The sequence below is a fragment of the Gavia stellata genome, unplaced genomic scaffold (genome assembly GCF_030936135.1).
Source record: "Gavia stellata isolate bGavSte3 unplaced genomic scaffold, bGavSte3.hap2 HAP2_SCAFFOLD_68, whole genome shotgun sequence".
NCBI lineage: Eukaryota > Metazoa > Chordata > Aves > Gaviiformes > Gaviidae > Gavia > Gavia stellata.
In genome coordinates, this window is record NW_026776670.1 from 438998 (window position 1) to 466852 (window position 27855).

The following is a 27855-nucleotide window of genomic DNA, read 5'->3' on the forward strand; positions in this document are numbered from 1 at the left end:
ATTTGGGGCAAGGGCTGCGGATTCTATTACCTGATTCACGGTGGTTATTGCATACCCTGCTCTGCGGACACCTTGTCGAACAAAGCTACTTCCATCTGTGTACCAGGAATCCTCAGCTGTCGGAGTGGGAGTAACGATGGAATCTCAATATGAGTATAGTCGTTCTCCCCTTTATTCAAGCTTAGAGTATATATAGACAGATGCCAAGAACACGCGTCCGCAACAGTTGTATGATTGGCTTACAGCCTCTGTTCACGCGCCAAGGCGGCGAGTGAGATTGGTACAGTGCTCTTGTGCACGCACAAGAGCACTTCTCCTCTTCGCGGATGTAGCTCCTTCTTCTTGTTTACCATTCCACTGTCTCTTATCACAACAGGCTTTCAAGGACAGTGAACGGTTTCCTCTGAGCCTTCCCTCTCATCAGAGACTGGGTTGCTCATGGGAATCAGATCATGTCCCTTGTTACTAAGCCATTCCTCCACATGTATCCTTCCCATAAATTGTTTTAATTGGCATTGGTTAACAAATGACTTAATTTACAACTGTACATGTAGCAAGAAAACGTCCTACTTCAGTATGAACATAAGTAAAGTTAGACTTACTTTGAGCTCACAGTCATCCACAATCACTGGCTGTGTGAGAATTTCCTTTGATTTCTCAACTCCTATCACTTCTTGTTCTTCTACCCGAGAACATCTCTCACGAGTCATATGGTGTGCCCACGAATCTGGCATGACAAAAATTTCTTAAGTCAGGATTTCTGTTTATCGGGAATACAGTATCAGTGAAGTGTCCTGTGCCTGGAATACAGTCTCTCTCTGCAATGACAGAGGCAGACCCATTACCATTTTTTCACTGAGAAATGCTTGACTTTTACTTTCTTTCTGGCAAAAGCCAGTGCTCCATAAAAATTAGAAATTCAGGCACACAGAAAAGCACTAGAGAAAAAGGCAGGGTAAAAACAGGAAAAAAAAGTAGAGTCACGTTGCCATTACAGCACTGCAGGGTAAAACTCCAAAGTAATTTAGGTTAGGAAACACATCCTGCATTGCAAACATTAGGACAGAAGTCTTCTTTTCCACATGTGACTCTGGGTCCACATTGCTTGAAGTACAGCTTTTTAACTTACGCTGCTCCTTAGTGGAACAATACTCATACAATAAAAGAAAGTCAATGACTGTTTTTCAATTAGGTACCATTTGGAGAAACAAACTTCAGAATCAAAAGAACAGCAGCTGCAGAAAAACATGAGTTTGGCTACTATAACTAGAGGGGCAGCACCATTACGCAAGAAACACTGTGTGCTGATTTTAGAGAGATGCAACAGAAACAGCAGAATGGAATTAAAGAAGGCTAAAACCTAATAAACAGTGTAATCCTCCTCAGGAAGAAAAAGGAGCTAAAGGACCTGTTTGACCTTTCACTTACCATTTGAATCTCCGTCTTCAGAACTTTCTGCTATTTGGCAATCTGGCATTTCACTGTCCCCTCTTAGGTCTGAATGTTCAGAAAGCATGACACTCTTCTTTTCAGAAGCAGATTTAGCCACAAGGAGAACCCTCTCTCTTTCGTTTTCTGACCCACATTTATTTTCATGCCCATTTTTCTGTCGTTCTTGAAGTACGCTTCCATTTTCTTCCATAGAAGAATCCTGTGTGGACTCAACTTCCGTGCAATCCATGTTAGAAACATGTTCTTCTGGAGACTCTTCCGCACTCTCTACTTCATTTTGGTCTTCTGGAACTTTATTCTCTTTATTGAACTAAAATTTCCTCCTCTTTGCTGCGATACTTGAAGACGCTTTGTTCTTTCTGCGTTTCCTTTTTGACATCTCTACAAAGAGATATCAGAAAAAGTAAGCCAAAACATTACCAGAACAGTTCTTCCTTCAAAATCCAGCATCCTCATCTTACTTGACTTACAAGGAAAATTATCAAAGGAGCTCAGGTAACATTGTCTGTCTCCCTACATATGTCTAGAGAAAGAGTTGCAAGTTAATGAGGTCAATTTGCTATTAGATTTTAAAAAGCCAGCTACAGAATTTCACTCACAAAACCATCAGCTTCAAGATTTTATGAGCAGAAAATTCTTACTTTAGATAGGAAGTATTACCAGAAAGCAAGGTTATTAGGTGAAGTTGCTTACTGTCTTACTACGTGAACTAATATAGATGAACAGAAAAGCATTTGGAGACGAGCCCTTCTTCAAATCGGTTATAAAGCTGTAAACTTCAGAAGCTAAACACATGTTGGGCAGAGTTAAAGAGACAATTTTAAGGGAATATTTGCTGGAGAAAAATTTGCCTGTGAAGACTTACACCTCACACGCTTTCTGTTAACCTTGTTTAAAACAAACTTAGCATTTTTGCCTTCCAGAAAAACCCACCGTTCTTTGTATTGACGGAGTACTGCACAAAGCGCATGGGTGAAGTCAATGGCAAAATTCCTAGTCCTGTTATGGAGACCAGGAAAGTTCACACCATGTCATGCGTTTTAGCCGAGAGACCCAAGTCCCTTTGTTCTTTCATGTCCTTTTCACAGGAAAAGTGGGGAAATAATTGTCTTTCCTTTACATATCTATTATTATTGCTCCCCTATTTTTCTGCCCTTTCCCCCTTCAGTTGGAAATCACACTAAGAGGTGGCATAGATTTTAGCATTTGAGGGCAGGGAAGGGAAAAATACTGTTTCTCATAACTAAAAGCTAGTTGAGTATTCAGAAACTGCCATGTACAACATTTTTGACTTCAAGAGAGAGCAATTTAGGAGCCGTTAAACATCAGTTGGGTCATCAAGTCCAGTGTCTTACAATGTAAACCATCCACTGTACTTGAACTTCATAACTATATCGAATGAATGACCTCTGGATTTATCTCACGTTTTGGAGCAAATTAAAAACACTGAACGCCTCTGGCACAAAGAACCAGGCATCACAGAAACCTGTTATGTCACAAAACCAGAGAAGGTATCAGTGACTTTAGCACCTTCTCCAAGAAAGTCTGAATAAAATGCAACTTGCCTTCAGAGCACGGTGTACTGGAATCTACAGGCGCTGCTGGCATCTTCATCTTTTCGTTACACTTTGGGTCTGTTTTCTCACAGCCAGGAACATAGTTCTGCTTTGGCATTACACGGTAGTAAGGCGGAGCATACTTTGAAGAGCTACAACCTTGCAACAAAGAACAGATATCAAAGAATTGTGTCTTGCATTGTTGGTTACAAATACCGAGACAAGTCTTAAAATCATTAGCTTCAAAAACCATACCTCTTTTCTTGCGAGATTCTTGAATTTCTTCACAGCGTTGTTCAAAATCTTCATCCATTTCCTCTCTCACGATGGCATATGCAGTATCTCTCAAAGCACAAGCTCTGTGCCTAATGAGACGATCTGAAATTTTACAGTCAGAACTGAGTCTTTTCTACCAGCCGATGAAATCCTTTATTTTGATTACTTATCGAAAGATTTTGCTCTTTTCATAGATAGGTTCTGAAGGGTTATCTCAGTGAATATTTTCAGCATAACAACATAAAAGTTAATCATTAAAGCAAAAGCACTAGTTACTGATCAACACTTCTATCACAATTTCTTGTCCAAGTAGTTTAATGCTACAACATTTACAACCTGGCAAGAAATGCTCTCTGTGGATATTTAAAATGATCGAATCCCAAGTCTACTGTCCACAGACGACGTTTATCAATTTATACATTTTTAATTTTTCTAAATTAGGGATCAAAACACATTCTTACCTCCAGGGTCTTTATCTGGGTTGTACTGTAAAGCATTGCTGCAGATTAGATCGATGTCTTTTAGAAAATCTCCTGCAGTTAGGTACTGGTGCAAGTCAATCTTCGAGAGAACTGCCGAAAGGTCCATGGGCTGTTTAATGACTGCGTCATAATCAGGTACCTACAAATGAAATATGCGTGTTCAGAGATTTAACACGGTATCTACCAACATTAATTATTTTAATAACGTAAAATAAAGGACTTCTTCAAAACCCCAAATATTTATGACACATCCAAAGATATGGAAATTAACCAGTTAGTTGCTTGAAAATAGAAGGGCTATTTCAACTGGCTTTGAAGAGACAGACCAGAAGAGGGAAAAACAAGAAGCAGGGAGGTCAGAAGCACGTGTGGGGCAGAGAAGGGAGCAGACACCCAGAGTGGGATTCATTTCACTTTGCTTCAGAAAATCACAGCAAAGAAAGCTTTCTCAGTAGAGTCACCCGAGATTCTCTTTGTTGTTGGCGGGAAGAAAAAGGTGCAGGAATGCACCTTTGAAGTATCTGTCCTAGGCATCTACTTTTGCATGAGATAACTGGACCGAGAGGTGCCAATTTCTTTACTCAGACCATAAAAGGAGCCTAATGACTAGTAGAGATGAGGACATCTAGGTTTGTTTAGGTTATTTACATCTCAGAAACTAGAAGTAAAGGGAAAGACAAGTCAGTGGATGTTTAGGGGAACAGGACTTTGCTGAAATGCAAAGCTCTATTAAAACGACAGCTGACTTCCAAGTATATGCCCCTGGCTTAGACTTATTCAATACATTACATGAGAAAAAAAAAAGACAGAAGCGTATGGGAGGAAGAAGAAACCACACAGCCCTTATGGTTGATCTTATACGGAGGAGCCCCAGATGAAACAGAGAATAGAATCTTAGAATTTATTTTAAAAACTGCTGTTCTTACTCCTGTTCTCACAGAAACTACTGACAGTCAATTAAAGAGCTTTAGGCTTTATTAAAACAGTCCTATAGATACTGTTTATAATTATAAAGAAAGAGATCTCTCTGCTTTTCAGTGCTGTAACATGCCTACATGTCAAAGCCTTTTCATGAGTGAACTGTGTTGGCAGTCGGTCTAACTGGCAGTTGGTCTAACTGGCAGTCGCTCTAGATGATTGTTATAGGTCCCTTCCAACTGAAATACTCTAAAGTTCTGAAGGCATTGCAGAAGGAACCCGGGGCTTTCAGTGAAACTCAAATAACAGACATTTGAGGGCCTCAAGGAGTCAGCAAAAGTAAAAGCAAACTTCCTGCTTCTTGAAAAATCAGAATAGTACGGTCCTAGAAACAAAGACAAACCTTCCTATAAAGAGCACACAAACTCTGAGAAATATAAACATGCAGAAATTATGAACACACACAGATAAAATGGTATTACAGATCAACACTAATTTACCTCCTCTGGGTCGGCACGCTTTGTAAATGCTCTGAAACGTCTGTCACCGGCAAGTCTACGAGTCACATCCCTTAAGAAAATCCTAAGTTCACGCAATATATCCTCCTCCTGCTCCTCCAGCTGTCTTATTTCTTCCTCTGTCAGCTGTGGAGGCTTAGGCGGTGGTGCTACAGGCAGTACTTCCAAGTACTGCCAAGCTTAAAAGAATCAGAAACTTTTAGTCAATTTACGGTACTCAAATACAAGCCTATGAAAAATTATTGATAGAAAATTACCACCAAAGCAAATGCTGTAGAGCTGTTAACTTACAGTTAGCAAAGTTTTCTATGTAGAATATCCTCACCTGTCTTAGTTTTTGATGCAGGAGGTTTAGCAGTTTGATTTACAATTAAGTCCTCAAAAAATGTTCTTCTTTCTTCCTCATTAGGCAACTGGATTTTGAACACTTCATCATCATTGATAAACAATTCTTTTATCTAAAGCACGAGGAGAAAAGATATTTCAGATGTAAGGTCACACAAATTCATGTTCTGTTCCAAAAAGATGAGTGCCTTTCCAAATTAAACTGAATAATCACCTTGATAAGACAAACTGTGAAAAGGTGTCTTCTTGGCCTTAAAAGGCTGGATTTTCATAGGTTAGCATGGCAAATTAAAGTATCTTCTCTAAGGAACACCTCTAGAGTTAAAGCTCAATGAAGGGACCCTATGATACACTGATAAAGTGCTGACATTCAGCACCTCCTAGACTGCTTATTTTGTATTTACCTGCCTTGCTGTCCTTTAGTTTGAATCTTTATGGCAGCTATAGAAGGAACAGGCAGGATTCAGGAGACAAGTGTGGGCTTTTTTGGTAAGGTGCTGTGGTTTTTTTTAAAATTAATTTAAATGAGGTGTCTAAAGCTGCACACTTCCAAGTTTTACTCCATTTTTCAATCTCTACTACCAGAAAGTATGGAAGGAATTTCAATACTTATTTTAGAAAGAATTTATTAACCGTAGAAGAATTTCTGTAGAAAGTTAAGCCCTTTCAAAGCATTTGATGATAAACACATCTAGGCAACCCCCTCTCTCCCCCCCAGTAAATGAGACAAAGTAATCAGAGCAGCATATTCACATTTTGATCACCTTCCTTTAATGCACACTCTCAGATACCTAGAAAGCTAAGCATATACTCTTACTGAATTTGTTAAGAAATACAACTAAAAATAGATTTCCAAGTTACTTAAACAGAAGTTGGAACTTAGCTTTCTGATTTGTAAAGCTTTCACCGATATGAAGAAAGAAATTGAAATTTTTAATAAAGAATTTAAATTTGAAATTACATTCCATCATTAAGAGTGTGACCATCGTACTTTCTCTGTAAAACTATCTTTCACTTTTCAGTAAAAGTATCTTTTTCCCATGTACATTTCAAGCACCGTATATTCTTGACTAAGTACGTACCTAACAATCTTGAAGTCACTGGAATTATTGTCTGAAGTAAATGTTTATGTCTGTCTAATAAGCATGAGTGTGTGAGAAGGGGGAAAAAGTTGGGTCAAAGTCAAGCTCTTTACTCAGAAAACACTTTAGGCAAATGCTTTCAAGCATTGTTTTGTCTAAGCAAATTTTAAGAGACCTGGTTAGGGTGCCTGAGTAATAACAGTATGAATTTGCTTAAGAGTGCACAGTACTCCAACATTTAAAGGATTTATAAATTAACAAAAAACTGACTAAAAAAAGTAAGAAAAGTATCAACAGAAATACCTCTTCTGGGAGATCTGCATGACACACATCAGATGTTGCAAGCAGCAAAACTGGAGCAAATGCTGGAATGTTCTGCAGTAGTGTTGTAAAAGTAGCTCTCAATGTAGCTCCAGCAGCCTCCCACCACAAATGGATATGTGGAATATAAATGATACTTGGTGCTGTTCTTTGTGCTTCTCGCATCAACTGGTAAAATGAAAGCTTGGATAAGAAAACTAAACCATGTACAACAGGCTAATAAATAACTACGCGTCAGTCAAACTGTCTTATGAAATAGGAGCACATGCAGCCAAAACATCAAAACAATCCAACAAAAGAACAACTCCTTAACAATAAGGTAAAATTTTCACTTTACTCAAATATGGACATTGCTACACAGACAGAAACTGACCTGAATCTCTGCCTGATTTCAAAACTACTTAGGTGTAAGGTAATGCCTAAAGAGCCTTACAACTCAGCTGCTGTGGTGGTGTGCCTGAAAAAACAAGACTAACCCTTGAGCAAGATGTATTAGCCTGGGTAAATCACTACACGACTCTGACTGCACCATTTTCAATTCAGAGTGCGCACATATCCAAGTCACTCTGAAGCACAGTTTGAACAAGCAAAGACCTATGTGAAAAGATGAGGGCTGACACTGTGAAAGAAGCCTGGTTACAATTCATAACTTCACGTACATTTTATAAGAGGTGACCAGTCTGAATAGCTGCCTGAATAGCTAAATCACTCACAGCCTCTCATTATCAATCAGACCAGATTACGTGCTTTGGAAGACCACAAGCCATTGCCTACAGATGGTACCTCGATCACAGAAGAGGACGTGCATCTACCACATGAGGGAAGCGGCAACAGTCCTTTCACATGACAAATTTCTCCGTGCACCCTTTCAGATTATCAATATTCAGGGAGTTCCTGTCACAAGATGGGAAGTGCACGTGGTATATCCGGGCAGTGACTAGACATGCTAGTTATATGACCGCAGGTGCAACCATCACATAACACAAAAGGAATTGTTCCTCTTATGTGACAAATGAGTATCCAGTCATGTAACATGTCCATCCTTACTTGTAGAGCTCTCAAATGCTGCTACTAAAGGTGAAAATATTTTAATACAGTGATGTCAAACAACGAAACAGATTTCCTGCCTAAAAGTAAAAAGGAAAACAGCACTAAATCTGCTTATATTTAATTTATAGTATAAGAAAAACAAACATAAGTGTTCCATGAATTTTAACACTTTTACTGCATATACTGCAGCAGTACAAGCTGTATATGTATATATAAGAAAAGAAACACTTCTTTTCCCCAAAAGCTTGATTGCCTTACAAATATAATGAAAATGAAGGTTACAAAAAGTGCATGACAGGCAGTCAGGCTGCTGCAGAGCCATCTACTGGGAGCACAGATTCTTAAGCAGCAATGAAAACAACTTTCTGGATCCCACCGAGATGGGGAGGACTTCTTGCTATAAAGAGGGGTTTATTAGCAGCACCTCCCAGCTTCCCAAGCTGCTAGCAACATCCTCACTTTCCATTCCTTTGGAATGAAAGATAGGGCCACATGTAACATCCTCATTTGGTATCATTTGATCTAGCAGAAAAGTGGCTTTTCAGACAGAAGTAAACATAACAGCACATTCAAACCAGGCCACCTCCATTAACAATGAATTTTGCTTACTTTACTAGTTTATATACAGTTCATGAATCCTATGAGATTAAAGAGAAAAAAAGGTACCTGTGCACATGTTTCTTCCGATGATGTGATGCTAACAAACAAAACAGATAGGTCTAGTGTATAGACTGGAAACTTTTCCAGGGCATGTATTACTGCAGGTGCCAAATGAGAAGCTTGCCCGTATCCTGGCTCTCCAACTAGTAAGAACCGTGGCCTGCAAGATGTTGGCTGGTAATAAGCATTTCTAGAACAGGAAGAAGAAAACAAGTTTAAAAATGAGGTGATGAATAGGCACACAGATGATAAGGTTTTTTCCTATACACCTTTCTTTCTTTTTTTTTTCCCTTTCGGTAAATACTCTCCACGTTCCAGCAAATAATAAGCTGGTCTGTGATCAGGAACACTGTCAAAGCCCATTTTCTTTTTAAAAACCTTGTACCATACCTCCCTTAAGAAATCCTGCCAATCCCCAGCATGTCTGCTGTTCCTTTGGCTGGGTTAAGTAACGGCTCTTAAATCATACAGGGGGACTGTCCAGCCAAATACACATGTGACAACTCATCAGTAACCCGATATGGGGGAGAATAACAACTCTATCTCTCAGCACATGCCAATCTGGATCTCCTCACTGCCCGTAGACACTGATTTTCAGTAGGTCTTGAGTTTAAGTAGCTGTGAGATCTCTACATCTGTCTAGTTTAGCTGAAATTTGGCCATAGTTACTGGACATAGTGGGAAGGAAGGAGTAGAACAACATTTCTAGAAAAAAATTAACGTGGGCACTGAAACACATTAGCTGTATCTGAAGAAGTACACAAATGGACTGGTTAAATTACAGCAGTACACTCAATATGTATTAAGATGTATATTTATTTTATTCAGTCATTCTAATGTTTCATCTTTGAATTGTCTATTAATTTCCTAGTAATCCTGCTTTACTAGCATGAAACACATTTGTGAAGAGCATTCGTTTTTTTCCACCACAATACTATTGTACCTTTGCTGGCTGAAGACAAAGATCTAGAGACCTAACCAAGCTCAGCAGGTCAGAAGATTTTCTGGACAGCGCAGCAATAGAAAGTGAGAAAAATAACTGACCCACCAGTGACGACAATAATCTGTTTTTTTAACTGTCAGCTTATATGACTTCCACATTAAAATGTTAAAAAGTTAACATAAACTTAGTCAGTTAAAGGTACAAAATGCAGACATTGTTTAAGTTTTTCTCACAGTGTTTTAACAAACCATTTCTCAGTTCTGTTTCTGCTACATAATTCGCTGCTGGTTTAACAATCTTGGAAATTAGAAGGGCAAAAGATATCTACACGAATCTGTAGGGTTTTTTTAGCTAAAAGGACAGGCAGCACGTTTCTTTGGTCTTGAGTCTTTCAAGGAATGCCATGGATTAAATCAACACATTCTAATAGTCTGTGGACCACTTTGACTTAGGAAAAGAGGGCTGGGCCATTCAGTTTGATGGGTTATGGCAGTGTACTCCATTAGAACCTCAGTACCCAGCTGGATCTTCACGCTTACTTCTTGCAAATATTGATCACCCCCCCACACCCCTCCCCTCTACTTCTTCATCTACCACCCCTCACACCAAAACTGTTTACAGACACGGCCATCTGAATAATGCAAACATAAAGGGACAAATATGTACCTGCTAAAATTGAGGAATTTTTCCTTTTGTCTGCCAGGCATTTTAGGAGTTGGCTTATCTTCAAAGATTGATGGTGATTCCTCATCACTGTCAATCGCATAATTTCTTAAAATATGATTTAAACTGTCTGAAAGACAAGAGAGGTTTGTTAACTTTCCTGAATAGTCCATATCTCGCTCTCACATTAATACAGCTTCTAAATCAGTGCTGGAGACCCCTTATATTGTATTTCTTCATTTGAGGGCACATGCAGAATGTTATTTTCTGAAGAGTTTATCCTACCACAGATCTAAGGAGATTGCACAAGTCTCTACAAAGCTGTCCTACATCGCATGATTTGCATAAGGTATTCTCTCTCTGTTGGTGAAAACAACAGGAGGTTTCTTCCTTAGAATAAAGATGATTAGGAACTTCTGTAGTTCCTAGACACCTGAAAAACCCAACAAGGCCACTTCCTTCTGGAGCAGGTTCCCCCACTGGATGTGGGGAAATTAAGTGAACGTGGTGGCCACAGACTTCCCTTTGTCTAGGACTAGTGAGTCAGAATATACAGACCAACACATCTTCTAAATAAGGCTCCTCAAAGATCCCCGAAGGAAGAGATCATGAAAGGCCGACAACGGAGACGGGATGCAATTACCAATCCCTTAGCCTCTCTGCTTTTATATTGTTGGTGGGTTTCTGCCTCTTTCACCAATGCAAACAATCTACCAGCTCTACTGGGAGTAATACTGGTAGGATATTCTCCAGGGATTAGGATAATAACTAACTATTCATGGATCTCCGTTAATCAGGAGTGCAGCGAGTTTATCGATTTATTTGCTGTCACCAACCGACAGACAACTTGGTCAGGGTTGATGCAGTCAGGAGTGTGAGCTCACATACGCTATGCAAGCCAAGCCCCAGAGTATACGTTACTGAAACATTCTGATCTCATGTGCAGGCGTACAGTGTGATCCACAAACATTCAAATTAAGAGACTATGGTTAAAAATCACGGTAGCTGTAACAATATTTAGCTTAAACCACTTATACTTGTATTGTGGTTCTGACATTCTTCACAGGAATTAGAAGCATTCATGTAAAAATGCCCTCTCCCCCCATTTAAACATTTATTTTGAAAGAGGTGCCTCACACATTAAACCTTAAATCCATCTCTACGAATGATAAACACGATATTAGCTACTGTGAGAAACAGGGTGCTCTAGGAGAGAATGCATAGTTCTCTCCTATGTATTGCGAGTCATTCACAGCTCCCATCCAGCACTTCAGTTTAGAATCCAGAATAAAAACTATGCACGATATTCCTGAAATAAAGGCGTGCATGTGCATATTATAAAATCCTACTGTCATTATGGCTGAGAGGTTTCTGTATGTTGATTGCACAAATCGGAAGTTTTTGCTTTGGCAGAAGTTTAAAGAAGCGGCTACTATTGTTATACCTTGCTGTTGGTCCTTCTTTAGAGCAAGCTCTGCGTGGGGAAATACTCTCTGCAAGGCTTGTAAAATTCTTGCTAGTGTGTTTTCAAGCAGTGGTTTTGAAATAGGTGATAGTGCTCGCCCAGGTGAAGCCACAGCCCTCCGTGAAGCTGGAACAGTCTTCTGCATAGCCATGACAAAATCCTTCGCTGTTATTTTAATAGAAGCAATATCTAACTGCAGTTTCTCACTGCTTTTGTATATTTGAGGATAGCGGCGGCGCAGAGCACAGAGGGCAGCTTCAGCACATAAGCATTTAATATCAGCACCACAGTATCCTAATAAACAAAACAAGAATCAAATGTTATGTCAGTCTCAGGCAACACAGAAGTCAAGGCCAAGGTTTCCAAAGTGCAACACTGAAAGACTTTGTATGCAGCTAAAAATTAACAGGCTAAGAGATAATCCAAAGCGTTACCGAGCTGCAGAGAAGTTTTGTTACGTGGCTCGCAGCCTGATACCCTGCGCTTATGAAGCGGCCTCCTAATCAGAACTTTAGTCCTGAGGAAGATGCCCCAAAGCTCTTCAATGTTCTGAGAGACAAGAAGAAAATGACAAGAAAAGAAGCATCTAACTTTGTTTGCTCCCAAGGCGTGTCAGCTGCCTCACTCTGCAGCAAGGCACAAGAGCTCGGGTGCTGCCTGGTACAAGCTCAGATTCCTTAGGACTCAGTCACGTGCAGTGACTGACTTTGTTTTCAAACTTACCAACACATTTTTCAGCTAGCTCTTCAAGAAACATGTCCAGTGGCTTAGGGGTCCAGTCTCGTGTGTGAATCTTGAAAATATCTTTTCTAGCCTGGAAACAAAATGGTTGCATTTTGGTTTGTCCTAAGTTTTCTCTTAAAAATAAAAAACAAAACACAAAACCACCTCACATTAATAAAAATACTTTTTCTCTCCAATTCAGCAAAATCTCATGCTGACAGGCTCATTAGTTCATCAAATTTGGTTTTCTGCCAGTTCATTCAAGGAAGACAGTCCTAGCACTACCTTTCAAATTGCTACAGTTACTACGAAGAACAATAATTATGACTCAAACTCCTGTCATTGATCCAGAAAATGTCAAATGTTGCCTGTCTTCGTGTCTGATCTTAGCAAGACTTTCATTTAAGTATTTCCTGGTACACAGATTAATTATGGCAGATTTCTAGAATTCTTCCACAGTAGGGAACTGTGTATTATATCCATTTCATGGCACCTCCTCTCCTGTTCCTGAAAGCAGATAGAAACTGGAGGCAAATGTGTGTGTTAACTACACTGCTCAGTGCACTTTTATTAGCCTTCACTCCAATAAGCATTTTATCCTTTTTCCAAAAAGTGCTACTAAAAGAAAAAGCAATATCAGCGGTAGCCAGAGAAAAACCACAAAAACAGGGTTCCAGTTTTGCACACTATCGTCCCCCAATATGTTTTTGTTGCTATATACCTATTTTTTCATTGCTTAGCTATTGCCATTGAACTAGAAGCTTCCCAAGCCCTGCACCTGTGCAGTGTACTTCACATCTTTGTCCAAGTCGCTGTTAACGAGTACCAGTAAGAATGTCAGATCCCCAAATACTTATAGGTAACTCCCAGGATACCCAGCCTGGGAACAGTCCAACACAGGTACGTCCACTATCCATTCATAAACCAAGAACTGAGAGCAAGAGTGCTTCAGGGTGAAAGTGCCTAACTGGATTAAATAAGTAAGCAAACATGAACCGCTTTGGGAATGAAAAATCTTAAGTTGCTCCAGCACCAGCCTTGGTAAAAGTTGTTGTTAGCAGAAAGGAATTCTTGCGTGCACACCATTTCTGTCATTTTCCAGATGAGATAGCAGTAATTTATAGCTAATTCAGACATTGATCCTTACTTAAACATTTCAGTGACTAGCAGCATCCCCTTTTCTTGGCTGGTCACAGTGAAACCAAAATTAATTCTAGAACTACCTACTTGTTGAAATCATCTTAGTCATATATATTCAGTACCAGATCTGCCCTCCACAGCACAACGCAGCTCTCTCCAGACATCCCTCTTTTGTCCAAGTTGTACAACACTGATTTCGACTTTAACTGCTCCGTGATACTGCACTGTTATGTGATTTTGTTACAAAGAGGGACTTTGCCACATTAGCATTAGGGTTGAGTTTAAGTTCTGACCTCTTTATTTGGCAGGCTGAAGAGGAACTCTCGATCAAACCGTCCGGGTCTTCGTAAAGCAGGATCTATAGAATCCAGCCTGTTGGTGGCTCCAATTACCACAATCTCTCCTCTGCTGTCTAACCCATCCATAAGTGCCAGAAGTGTTGATACAATAGAGCTAACAGAAAAATATAATTTTCATTCACTGGTTTAGTAAATTTTGTTACGTTTTACATGACCTTCTCCAATGACCACTCAAAAAGGACAAGTTTTTATTGATGAGATGCTCCTTACTGAAAGACTCGTTTTAAGACATAAAGAAACAGACAAGGTAACACAGGTCTTGTGCTGCTATCAAGCTTAGTGAATTGTTTTCAATTATTGTTTAAAAACCATCTGAAGTTTAGTAGCATTGAATTACTAGTTTTCAGGACAAATGAATGTGTCACATGAAGTTAAATAGGTTGTGGTCTTCTTTTCACAAAGATCTAGCAGCTTCTATGTAGGTACAAAAAATGTACTACCTATGGATTTCGTCTTGTTCACAGGACCGCACAGGAGCAAGACCATCTATCTCATCAAAGAAAATAATTGAAGGTCGCATCTGGTAGGCCTAGAATGAAAACACAGGAATACTGACATAAGTAAACCAGCACAATTTTAAAGAGAGAAATGTCATGGTTGGAAAGTCACTGGAGCTAGATTTTTCCAACTAGCATCAGGGATCTCTACTAATGGAGCTAACGGAGTAAGTGGCACGAGTAACAGAAGACAGCAGCTATGTCAACCCGCTGAGACTGGGTGACAGGAAACAAATCATACCAGTAGTTTTTACAGCTATTTGGCAACCACCGAGAACAGAGCCAGGACTTAATTCAATTAGAGGTTCTGGAAGCAAGCTTCTGTTATGAATTTAAATGACCATGCTTGCAGCCTGCATCTGTTTCCCTCTGATCTAAAGCCACCGTCTCTTGCCTCTTGAAACCTTTTTTGTGGCTGTTTGATGTTTTTTTGAGGGGGTGTGTGTTACTTTGTGAGGTTCTCTCATTTGCTTTATTAATCTTTCCCAATACACCTCAAGATTTCAAGCCCCTAAAAAACCCACTGAAAAAAGAAACACTGACAATCCCGTTTCAGTGGAAGGAACTGACAAAACCCAAAAAAGAGTGAGTTCTTAAAAATATTGACCACAGAAAACTACAGTTACAACTCGGACAGAACACGTGGCACATTTCCACTTTACCTGATCAAACAATAAACGAAGCTGTCGTTCAGATTCCCCCGCCCATTTACTCAGGCAGTCGGCACCTTTTCTCATAAAAAAGGCTATTCTCCTGTCACCTTGGCTACATTCATTAGCAAGTGCACGAGCAACCAGTGTCTTCCCAGTCCCTGGAGGGCCATAGAAGAGACAGCCTCTGCAATTAAAAATACCAAAGATTCACATAAGAAAAAAACATCATGGCAAAGTACCTATTACAACCCTCATCCCTACAACACACAACTCTTCTCTCTAGCTTACACTTCACGTGTAAGAGAGCGGTAACAGCTGAAGCGTGAGAAAAGTCAAACCAGATGGAAGTTTTGTGTTCCTACACAACTCAACAAGGCAGTAAACAACATGAATAAAGAGGATCATGCAGATGTACAGAATCTTGAGAAATGATCGTAGTGTCCCAGAACAACACTTCCAAAACTGCTGACAAACTAACAGGGGTGGTTACAGCACAGTGGAGCCAAACAAGAACAAACTTCAGCACAGAATCTAAGACTGGGCTAACTTATGAATCACCAGTTCATTCTTCAATGATACACGGCACATTCATTCTTGTTTTCACAAAAGGCAAGATTTGATAGTAAAGCATTTAATTCTCCCGTAAAAAGCTTTAAGTTAGTGGACTTGGTCTCCCATTGCTAATGATAAACGAGGAGGAAGTCTAAAGCTGGGATGGTATTCTGCATTTCCAGATAAATATAGCCATCAGCTAGAAAAGCCAATACACTGCTGTTTCAAAAAGAATTTAAATGAATAAAGAAGCAAAACACAGATTTTGCTGTCGTTCTTTGTAATACTTTTAAAGTTACTGAAAGCAAAGGATTAAAAGTCCTATTTCAATATACCATGATTGAGTTTTGCTGACCAAGAATATGTAAAGCTAACAATTAAATCTCTAATAATTTCATTTCATAACTAAGTACAACAAACGCTGCAAGGTTCTAGTTGCAAGTCCTATCAATTGTAAAATTGATACTTGAGCACTTGAAAAAAAGAGAGTCGGTGGGAGAGACAACAGGACTTCCAAGAAACAAATTACAGTTGACTACCAGTAGGTAATTCCTTCTTCCTGCTTATAAACTAATGAAGTTGACTTGTACGTAGAACTCAAAACAAAAACACTCCAACCCTGCCTTTTAAAAGCAAGACACTTTCAAAGTATATTCTCCCCACACAGTACATCTTCGAACCTACATATATTCTGGGTTCTATCCATTTTTAAGAAATTACTTTTTACTACTGCTAAAAAACCCCATCAACACTCCTGAAAATTTTGAAGCATGGAAACATATTGATACCTCAGTTGAATATTCTCATGAAAATGGGTGACCAGCAGGTCGAGGGAGGTGATTCTTCCCCTCTACTTCACTCTCATGAGACCCCACCTGGAGTACTGCGTTCAGCTCTGGGGCCCCCCACGTAAGGACAGGGACCTGTTGGCGCAAGTCCAGAGGAGGGCCACAAAGATGATCAGAGGGCTGGAGCACCTCTCCTATGAAGACAGGCTGAGAGAGTTGGCATTGTTCAGCCTGGAGAAGTGAAGGCTCCGGGGAGACCTTAGAGCAGCCTTCCAGTACCCAAAAGGGGCCTACAGGAAAGCTGGAGAGGGACTTTTTGCAAGGGCATGTAGTGACAGGACAAGGGGTAATGGCTTTAAAACTGAAAGAGGGTGGATTGAGATCAGCTATAAGGAAGAAATTCTTCACCATGTGGCTGGTGAGGCACTGGAACAGGTTGCCCAGAGAAGCTGTGGACGCCCCAACCCTGGAAGTGTTCAAGGCCAGGTTGTATGGGGCTTTGAGCAACCTGCTCTAGTGGAAGGTGTCCCTGCCCATGGAAGAGGGTTGGAACTGGATGATCTTTAAGGTCCCTTCCAACCCAAACCATTCTATGATTCTATGAAACAATGTCTGTTACCTTGGAGGTTGAATTTTGAATCTCTCAAAGACTTCTGGGTAAAGCAAAGGAAAAACGACCATCTCTTTTAAAGCTGAAATGTGGTCAGAAAGACCACCCACACCATTAAACCGTACCTAAAGATAAATTCAAAAGAACACATTTTATATGTTAAAGAAAGCTGCAACCTTGATAAAGTTCCATCAGAAATTGTATGTCAGCACAAAGGAAATGCTCTGGGCAATTTTCAAACTGCTTGAGAGAAAACTGTAAACCAAGGTAGCTGTAGACAGCACGTTATTGAAAGCTTTCATAAGCACTGGAAACATCTCACTGACACAATGAACTAAAAATACTTACTGAACAATCTGTTTGCATTGGATCAACGTCAGCCAGACTTGCTCCAATTTTCATTCGATCCTTGTGAATTCCCTTCAAATCATCTTTCCGAAAGTTTAGTGGAAGACACCTGATTTGAATTAAGAAGAAAGAGAAAAGCGCTTTCTAACTTAGGATGCAGCTAGAAAGTTTTTGCTTTTATAACAATGGCAAGTGAATGCAGAAAACCTTACAAATGAGCTTAAACTTCCTAAATAGTTAAATACTTGTTCAAATTGTTTTCTATTTAATGTCTGTGAGTAAATAAAGGAAAAAGGTCACTGCAGGCATTAAACTGGGTTTACTTTAACAACTCTTAGCAGTTACGAATAGCCACACCAGTCAACACAGCACATACATGAATGCAAGCTTCAAACAAGTTATTCCCTATGTGGAGACTGTGAACTGACCTCGATTTGTGTGATGAAAGAACCCCCCAAAACACAGTGACATCTTTCAAAGATTTTTTGCTTCTACATTCAAAAAGTTACAGCCCAAGGGGATACTTATTTCAGTGCGGATTAACATTATAAAGGCTGCCCACCACTGCTGGTCCTTCCCAAGGACTTTGGGATGCGTGTGCCAGAAGACACACATGTCTGAAAGACACTGGGCTGAAAACCTGTTTCTTAGATTGTTATCAAAATAGTTTTTCTAGACCAATTGTTAAGTAATAAGAGCGCCGTCATTTCCTCTATTTATAACATTTTCTGTTACGATGGTTTTCTTTCGGAATAAACTACTGTAAAGCACAGGAGCAGTAGAGTTTTACATTTAAAAATTACATAAAAGTGTTCCTCCCCCCATTCCCACCTAGAAATCAAATTGCTTATTAAAAATCAATTCTAAAAATCCAATTTTAGAGAGTCCAGTTACAGTCGTCAGTACCAAGAGATACGATTAAATATTGCCACAATTTAGAAACTATACAAGATGAAGAGGATAACAGTTCACGGTTAGACAGGTGCAGACTCCTCCCAAGTAGATTTCTCCCTCCCCTACACTCCAATTTCATTAACCTTTTTGAATCTCTGTTACGGCTGCACTTCCTACGCCTCTCCAAATGCTCTTCGTCATCAGATGAGGAAGAGGATGTGGAATCCCTGTTGTGGACTGTGTGTCTCCGTCTGCAAACATTTAAACAAACAAGCGAAAAAAATTGAAGTACAGACTAAGTGATATCAAAATTTAAATGAATTGTATCTCAGAATTTACTTTGAGATCTATTAAGTTTCCAGATCAGTGTACTCCTTATGAATCTGATTTCAAAGTACACTACATGATTTTCCTTATGACAGCAAAATTCAATTTTTTTTAGGAAGGGAAAATGTTTAACTAATTTGCAAATAAATTTCATGAACAAATGACGCATTTTGTCCAATCTCTCTCTCTCACACACAAATAGAGTTTCACTTAGCATTATGTACCCACTCCGTGAAACATAAACCTTTTTAACTGATTTAAAAATCTGGCTTCAGAAACCCTTCCTTCCATAACTGTCTGCTTTCAGGGATGCTAAACAAAGTTCTCATATCTAGCAAGAGACAGCGTTCTCCATGCTTCAGCTGCTTACAGGACCCAAACCCCCTTTGTCATTACTCTTGCCATTTATCATCTATAATTTCATTTAGTATTTTTCTTGTTTAATGATAGTTTCATACAGAAACATTAACTGATTGCAAAGAGAAACCAGAATCAGTATTTGAGTGATTAAAAAAAATTCCACTAAAAATTCCATACAGGCTCTCCCTCTAACTAAATTATCTTCAGTTTTAAGAAAATAATTGGTCTCCTTCAAGACTGAAGAGTCTAAAATTTTCAGAGTGAGATTCTGGCTTCAATTCCAGAACAAAAGAATTTCAGTTATACAATCTCAGCCACGACCTCCATAATCACCTCATCAGTGACCACAAATACTGCATTTAAAAAAAAAATCTAACGGCTAATAAAACGTATAGTCTCCCCCCCAAGATTTGTTTTCTTTATACCCTCAGACTACCACAGCAATAATCATACTACTAATCTGTAACTACCACCAATTCAAAACCCTTGCCCCTTGAAAGCATTATTCAGTAAGGGGCCTGACAGCATTCTTGATAAATAAGAACTATCACTAACCATACACCAACCTGTTAGTTCTTTTGCAGCAAGAGCCTTGTGACTGAGCACTTCTAAATGAGTATCTCTGTCTGACAGGTGAAGACCGGCCCGAAAGATAGTTCTTACGTTGCCTTGGTTCTGTTGAAAGCAAAGAATTTAGAATAATGTTACAAACAAGTTTAAGAGAAAGCAGGATAGTGAAAGAGGCAGAAAATGTGATGTGTTTCACTGATCTCTCATTTCAGGGGAAGTTTCAAGTGATTGGGGGCGGGGTGTGTGTATTTATTTTTTTTAAATCAGCGCACAGTAGAAGTGAAAAAACGCACCTACTTTTTAAGGAGAACTGAAAACCACAAGAGTAAGGTTATCAATTCTGTTTAATTACCATTCTCTCAAGGATACATAGGTCATTTTTTACTGAAAAACAACAGGAAGCATGCCAAATGGCAAAGAAATACAATGTGCACAGGATACATACATTTAATAAAATCTAACTGCAGAATGAAGGTAATAAATTTAAATAGGAGTTGAGTGTGTGTATACATTTTCATTAAAAGAGTAGCTCGCTTATATGCAAGAAATTAGCTCTTAAGAGAAACTGTGCATATAACCTACTTTCCAGTGGAGCTTGATAGCGCTCAACAGTTTTCCTCTGTCGAAAGTCATAACGCTTTCGAGTGTCTTCGCTTTCTTCTGATGAAACTACTGTAAATCGACATAACGTTAAACTGTTTAAGTACTGTTGTAAATGATACTAAATTCAAAATGCACTGCACAGATGCCTATAGGTTTTACTATTACCTTCATGTTAATGACACAATAGATCTGAAAACCTGCAAAACCTTAAGACCAATTTATGCAAGACACATTCCAGAAATTACAATACACAGAGGAACATACATATAGATATTGTTCTGTCCTCACTGAAACTGCTGGGTGACGTCTCATCAGTCTTAGTAACAACAATACTGTCATCTTGCTTAGCTAAGATGCAGCTCCTGTGAAAACCACTATTTCAGAAAGTAATTCCTTGTTATTTTGAGAAAGTGTTTCACAGAAATGTTTTTAATACTCTACAGTGCTAAGACTAAGCATGGTAATCTAGCTCCCAAACCCTAGCTCAGCCACATGAGCAATAATGGGCAAGCCACAGGTGTGAACCTCCCCAGTCAGAAAACAATGTCAAATGCATACAGTTTATGCCACTAGCTTCTGTAAAGTAACTTGAAGTTTCTTCATGAAAGACAATATGAATGCAAAAGACAGCGTATAATTGTCTAGCAGGTTCTTAATAATACCCTCTCACATTAATAGCTGGACACCAGGTGAGGAATGTACATGCTCTGTTCACCTACCTGCTCACTAAAATTAAGTAAAATTTTATTCCTTGGAAAGCACTACCCATTTTTTTCTTCCCCCCAAAAGGTCTCACTGCTTTCTGAATGCAAGATAAATTACACAAGATATATAGACAGCACATGGAAAACTGAAAAATTATTTTGGCACCACTACCATCCCAAGTCCTTGGTACTCCAACGCTCCTGTCACAAAGGCATGAATTTCTCTGCTTTTCTGCTCCTCTAGTCCTTCCCCTTGCTCCACTCATCTTCTTTACACCACCACTGACACGCTTTCCTTTCCCCACTCCTTCCTGGCATGATTTTAATTATAGAAGTATATTTTAGTTTTTTCCTAATTTGAAATTCCAGAGTTTTCACTTTGATCACAAATGAATTGCCCCATACTCTTTCTTTCTCATTCAACATACGATTTGTAATTACTTTCTACAAGTCTCTCCTGCCCAGCACCCCTACATCCACACACTTGAACCAAGCCATATAGAGGAGGTCTGATCACCAAGGTGCACACCTGGGAGCCACGGGTTCAATCATGAACAGGCCACGGACTGTTCTCTGAACAAGATCACCCCAGTGCTCATTAACACCTGGACATCTAGCTTGAACCTTTTTGTAGGTCTCCATTGCCAGTGGTCAAGTCTTACACAGGCTGTGTAACATGTCCAAGATACTGCCCTCACTGCGTATTGCATAAATCATCTCTTATTCAAGCTCTGATGGTCTGATGGTCAGACAGGTGATCAGGCGCAGGGCACAGTCAGACAAGCGTACTGACCAGCCAACTATTTACACGTGACTGGCCCTTTTTATACCCTTGCCCCTCTACTTGCCCACTCTTGTTCCTCCCAGAATCACCTAAACCCCACCCTTGTCCCGCCTTTGGTTCCTGCCCTAAAGATCCCATAAGTCCTGGGTGAACTGCTTTTCCCCTGCATCCCACAGTATGTCCCACCCCTAGGCAGTAACCCCTTAGTCGGAAAGGTGATCTGGAGAGCTGCCCCCGATGACTCATCCAGATGGGTTTCACCCCTGGACGCTGGGGCGGATGGGGCGGATGGCTCCGCTGAGACAGCCCTGGGAGGGGCCCAGACAAGGTGGCTCTTCCTCCTTGACTGGAGTCCTTGGTTTGGGTCCCTGCCTGCCGTCGTGCACCCCTGTGCTCCTCTGGGCTTGTGCAGATAGGACTTTGATGGGCTGATGGCTACTCCTGGGAGTAGCCCGGCGGAGTATTATTTGGGCTCCCCCTCCTGCCACTGTCTCTCTGAGCTCCTTTGTGGGTGTGCAGAGGAGGTCTACCGCAAAACCTAACACCCATCGGCTCAACTACCGCCACATCCTTTTCTGTCCTTGAGTACAGTCTCGACCCATTCTGTTCCATCCAGAAAGCTCCTACAAGGATCGTTGGACTGACTGCCTTAATCACAACTGTCATTCTCCTTAAAACCTTAACGTTTTTCCCCCTCACTTCAAACATAAAGTTAATATGGCCTTTTACCATTTAACCTGATTCCTCGTGTTATTTCCCGCTGAGTACTGGGATGACAGCTCCTAATTACAGGACCAGACAGCAGCTTTCACTGACTACCTGCTGAACACAAAAATGAACAACACTATCTTCTCCCCTGCTGATCTTCATCCTCCGGAGGAGCTTTCCATACACACCGGGCAGCGTCCCTTACTTCCTGAAAACTCTTGCCGTGCTGCTTAAAACCGTGAAAACTGTCCTGCTGCTGCTGTTGCATGATCACTCTTTCTCATTCTGAGTAATAACGTCCATTTCTTGTATTCCCACCTGTTTTTTTCTCTGAATATCTGTTCTGAGCTCTCTGCAGTACTGCCCTGAAGTCCGTGACTTGTAGTGTCAACAGCAATATAGATTTTTTTAATAGATGAAAAATACCGAGTAGTTCAGCTCATTTCAGTTGTTTAAGACAAGGCTTTTGGCTACAGCGTAGTAAAGAAAATTTAAAACAGAACTAATCTACAGTGCCACCTTGATTATCAGCTATTTCTTCAGCAGCTCTTTGGATTTCTTTCTCTCCTTGGGAGTACATATCGAGGTTTTCCTAATTAAAAGAAACGAGAAAGATCAGTGACAAATATGCAGAAAACCCGACATAGGCATATTGCCTGCCTACAGAGTAATATTATCAAGGCACTCCAGAGACAGAAAAGATTAAATCAAGGTACTGGAAGAGAGAACTGGAACATCATTCTGGCATCCAGAATTAGTAACAAGAATTTCTGCTCTAAAATAGAGTTTAGTACATGTGATAGTTAAATACTTATCCAGATACAAAACTGAGGGTATCTGTTAATTACGGGTTAATAATCCAAGAGTGTGGCAGAGCCCAGGAAAAAGCAATCCCTAGCAGACAAAATAAAATTTGTGCGGGCATTTGAGAGATGATATACAAAGTACTATGGACAATTCCGGTTTCATTAAAAAAAAGGATTTCAGATCTAAACAAAAAAACCTCTGAAAGCCGGCTATGAAGATGTTTAAAAAATGAAGTGCTTGTCATTCAACAAGACAGGAGAAGAACTTAATTTAATAGAGCAAAACTAAGACAGAGGAAATATGATTGCTGTATATAATTTTAACGTAAGTTCCTCTAAGGACAGAGGACTATTTAAGCTCACAGGCAAGGCTGGCACAAGAACAAACATAGATAAAGCAGGCATCAATGAATTCAGCTTTCAGTAAGATCTGAAGTGAAAACCCAAGCCCTGAAACAGCTGTTTGTAAACAGTGTCCATTCAAAAATCATACGGCAATTCAGAAAGCATAGTATAAGACATGTATTTCAGCATATCACTGCTCTTTCATGTCTTCTGAAGAAGGTATTTTCTTCACCCTTAGAGCGTATCTGTAGCATGATCATACCAGTAAGATGTTAAATTATAATTAGAGAGCAAAAACAAATGTTATTTTAGACTACGCTATTCTTTGGAAGAACTTATTTCAGCTCAATTAAAATTACAACTACGTAATTCCCCTACGTGAAATACACTACTTATACAAAAATAGTAAAATAAATTTGTATCTACTTCTTCTGCATCGTGGAACACCCCAAGGTCTTCCATCATTCGCCGCCTACGCATTTTCTCCGTGTCATCCATTTTTTGCAAGACTGCTTCTGCAGTACTAAGATAAAAAGTTAACATGTAAGAGCAAAGACAGGCAAGAACAAAAACACCCATTTAAGACAGTACACATAATCAATATGATATTTTAATACAGTATTCATAAAGCAAGAATCATTGACAGACAATTTTTTAAACACTACTTAAAAATTAGATCAAATGTTTAGGTTTTTTATAGATTTAAGAACAAGCGTTTGAGATTTGCAAAAATACACTGTTTTCAGGTTTGTTTTCCCTCTCGGTGAGCACAGTAAAAAAAATCCATTTAAGCAAGAGAAAAATAAGAATTCTAAAGATCATAGTAAGACAACAGAAAGAAATTATGGCAGTTTTTAATAGCACTTAAGTTGTTCTGCATGATAGCATTAAGTAATTTTCAGCTCACAGCCTTCCTCAGACAACAGGCTGCTTGTTCTTCTCTTAACTGTAATCTAAGTTTTGTGCTGGTTTTCCATGACTAGACATGCTGGAAAAAACATCCCACTGCTGTTACACTTGGCAAACCTTTCTGAAAACAATGTCCATTTGGGCTTCACAAAGAGAATTAAGCCATGGACAGACAGGCAGAAACACTGGGACTACTTCACTTTGGCTTTATCCAACTTTCCTCAGTATCTTAACTCAACCAAGCATTATAAGAACATTCATAAGCATGGAAGAAAAGTTAATTAAAAATGAAGGCAGTTCTGATGCTAAGAAAATTCATTTAGAGGGCAAGTTAAATCTACTGAAAGTCACAACGTAAAGTGATCTTCTTGGTTCACAAGACAACACATAAACCCACCGAGCCCATACATAAAAGATGCTCTCGTATGAAGACCTCTCTGCAACTGGCAATCCCAAAACAGAGACACCAGTGGCAAATTTCAACATTGGCTGTGCCCAAATTCTTTACACATGAAACACCTTCCAAATACATCCTCCCGCACATGCTCTCAGACCTGGAAGTCTTAAGCAGCCACAAGCACCTATTTCCAAAAAACAGGTTAAGCAGTTTTGCTGAAAAGTACAAAGGCCCACACCTTACACAAATCAATGTATTAACAATAATTACAGGACATACCAGTGCAGGCAGAGGAAGAGGAGGAGACCCTACCTGATCAATGACCACGGAATGTTAGCGGAGGTTGCCAGTAACAACCCAGAAGTTCCAAGCTGCACCACCCTGGTGGAACTCTACTATGGAAGGCACCTGCAGCCCAGCAGTTGTCACACGGATGTACCGTATACGTAAGAGCACGTAGGGAAGTCTCAGCCTGAGCACTGAATACATTTAGCTCTTGCTGCCAGGAATAACAATACCTTTTTCTGTTGTCAAAAGAAGGAGAAAGTCCCTAGCCAATATGATGCCATAGCAGAAAGGCTTGCTAGTAAGGCTCATTTTAGTAGCTTTGTAAGATCATGAAAAAAACCCACTTACTTTGTTATAAGTTTGTCGAACAAAACAGATTGATTTGTAATGGTGTAACGACTTTGTTGACGTCTGCAGCTTCAGCGGACCTCCAAATCCCCGTTTTCTTCATGGACTTGTTGTGCAGCTTTTGCATCAGCTCTGGTCTTCAGTGTTCTGGTGACTACAATGCATTAATGTATAAAATATTTTGAGACAGAAAATACGTTAGTCCCTTTATTTCACCGTTGCTCTAGTAAAATGTAAAAAAATCTGCAGTGGCTTGATTTTTTCTTTAAATACTGAATTGGAAGTTATTGTCATCACCACAGCATTCAACTTAAATTAATTATGTTTACCTACCTAAAAGCATGACTTGTATAGCAATTTTTTAATAGACTGGGAAGCCAATCTGATGAAAACAAACACGCAACTTTTGTTCCATGCAGGAAGCAAGTTCATTCCAGTTACTTCTTTCTGGAAAAGTGAAAACAACAAATACCTCTCTCTAAGGTGTTTTTACTCCATCCATGTCAAATTGTATCGAATAGTTTTTTTAAAAAATTATTTATGTGGGAAGTCTCTTCTTAAGATGCGTGGTTTTAGTCCATTGTTTAAGCATGCATCACTCATTTTCTGCATCCTGACACAAAAGCTCTAGAAGATAAGAAACGTCTCAAGATAAACTCCCAAATAGCAAAGAACTCAAAGGCTTGCCTGCTTTAAAAACTATCTGCCCAGTATTTACCACACAGCATCCTTTGCCACGGGTCTGTTACTTGCACTATCATTAAAACAGTTAAGAGAGGTCAGTGAGGAAGTAGTGCACAATTAGAACTTGAATTACTACACACAAAGCGCATTTCAGGCCCCTTCCTGCGTTCAGCCCATCCATGGCTGGCAGGACGCTGCCTGGAAATAACGCATTTTCCCAGCTGCCAGCAAGCAGCCTCACAGCACCAAGCCTGCTTGTGTACTCAGCACAGTGATTCAGTTCCAAGGTGAATCACTGAACTTCAGTGACACCTTCCCCACATCAGCGGGTTTGTGCGCCTCATGACTGAATTACTTTTTAACTCAAATATTACCTCCTATTTGCAAGAACGATTTTCAATTAATTTGTGTCCTGCAGACTCCAGAAAATCCGTGTCACAAAGAAACCTGAGCTAAGGAACAGATTCTCAGGCACTAGTGCCTAAGAGCAGGCTGGAATTCACGCTGTGTTCTCCCCAAGCCTGACAGGAATTAATAGCATATCCTCCTATTCTCACCTACCTCTTTTCGTAAAACTCATAGGAAATTCACTATCTTTTCACTATCTATTTTCACAACTTCAGCTGCTTTGGGTTGATGCGTTCAGCAGTTTTTGTGGCCAAGTTAAATAGATGGTGTGACCAAACGCAATCCTTCTCAGAAACCAGAGTAAAAAGGAATCCTAGGGAGTTACCACTACTTACCTTCTTTATATTCTTCCTTTTTTTTGGTCTGACTTTGGCTTTGCCAACCGCCTACATTAAGAAAGAGAACAGAGGAGAGAAAGAAGAAAAGAATGATTGTATTAGAATATTGTATAGAAGTCTTGTATTGTACTGTTCCCCATCAAGACTAGGGAACCTGACCAAGTTTGTAATCCAGTGCTCCACATCATGCAAAGAAAAGCCTGTGGACCACACTGAGGATTCAGATCCCAAGTCTGCTGCGTACCATATGCAGACAGTTCGGTAAGGACGCAACTTTCCCAACCGGCTAATCTTGAAGTCTCAATAGTGCAAATAACATCTCAGTAACCAAAGCGGAGGAGAGATCTCAAAGGAGTTGGGAAAAGATGCACGTTTTTTATACAAGCAGAAGACTTTTACTAAGAAGAGTGATTCTGGTTCTAAGACACTGACACTGACATTAACATAATCATACTCCCCCGCAGATTTTTAGCTGTAGATTTATCATGATGTGACTCATTGTGCATGCTTTCACTTTTCCTTTTAATTCTATGAATTGAACAGAGATTGGACATCTAGAAATACAATACCTCGTAAAGTGTCTTCGACTGACATTTTCACTTAATATTTCCTTGCTTTTGTCAAAGCTAGAGTCTGAACAGGGCGGCATGTTTTTTCTCATTGATTTCAAACAGTGTCCACTGAAGCATTCAATTTTGCCAGAGGAAAATTCCTAGGGGAAGAAGGAAATAAGAACATATTAACCTGAACCATGTATGTTGAGCTAAGAAGGGAATTCTCCCTCCTTTAGGCAAGTTTATTCTGTAAGTCTTATGACTTGATAGTGGTGCAGCTCATGGCAGGTAAGCCTTGAACCACTTCGGCACCAAGAAGTAGCCCTCAGAAAAAAAACCCAACCAACCAGCTTTCAAAGCTAAAGCTCCTCTCCGCCACACTTTTCTTATGGACAACTTGAGCTTAATAGCCTTTGAAAAAATTATT

The 27855-nt window shown here is 39.7% G+C and overlaps 1 pseudogene; it reads right to left on the bottom strand.

Annotated features, from left to right (window-relative positions):
* Positions 1 to 566: 566 nt before the first annotated feature.
* LOC132321199 (ATPase family AAA domain-containing protein 2-like) lies at positions 567 to 27535 on the bottom strand (annotated as a pseudogene).
* Between the last annotated feature and the right edge of the window lie 320 nt (positions 27536 to 27855).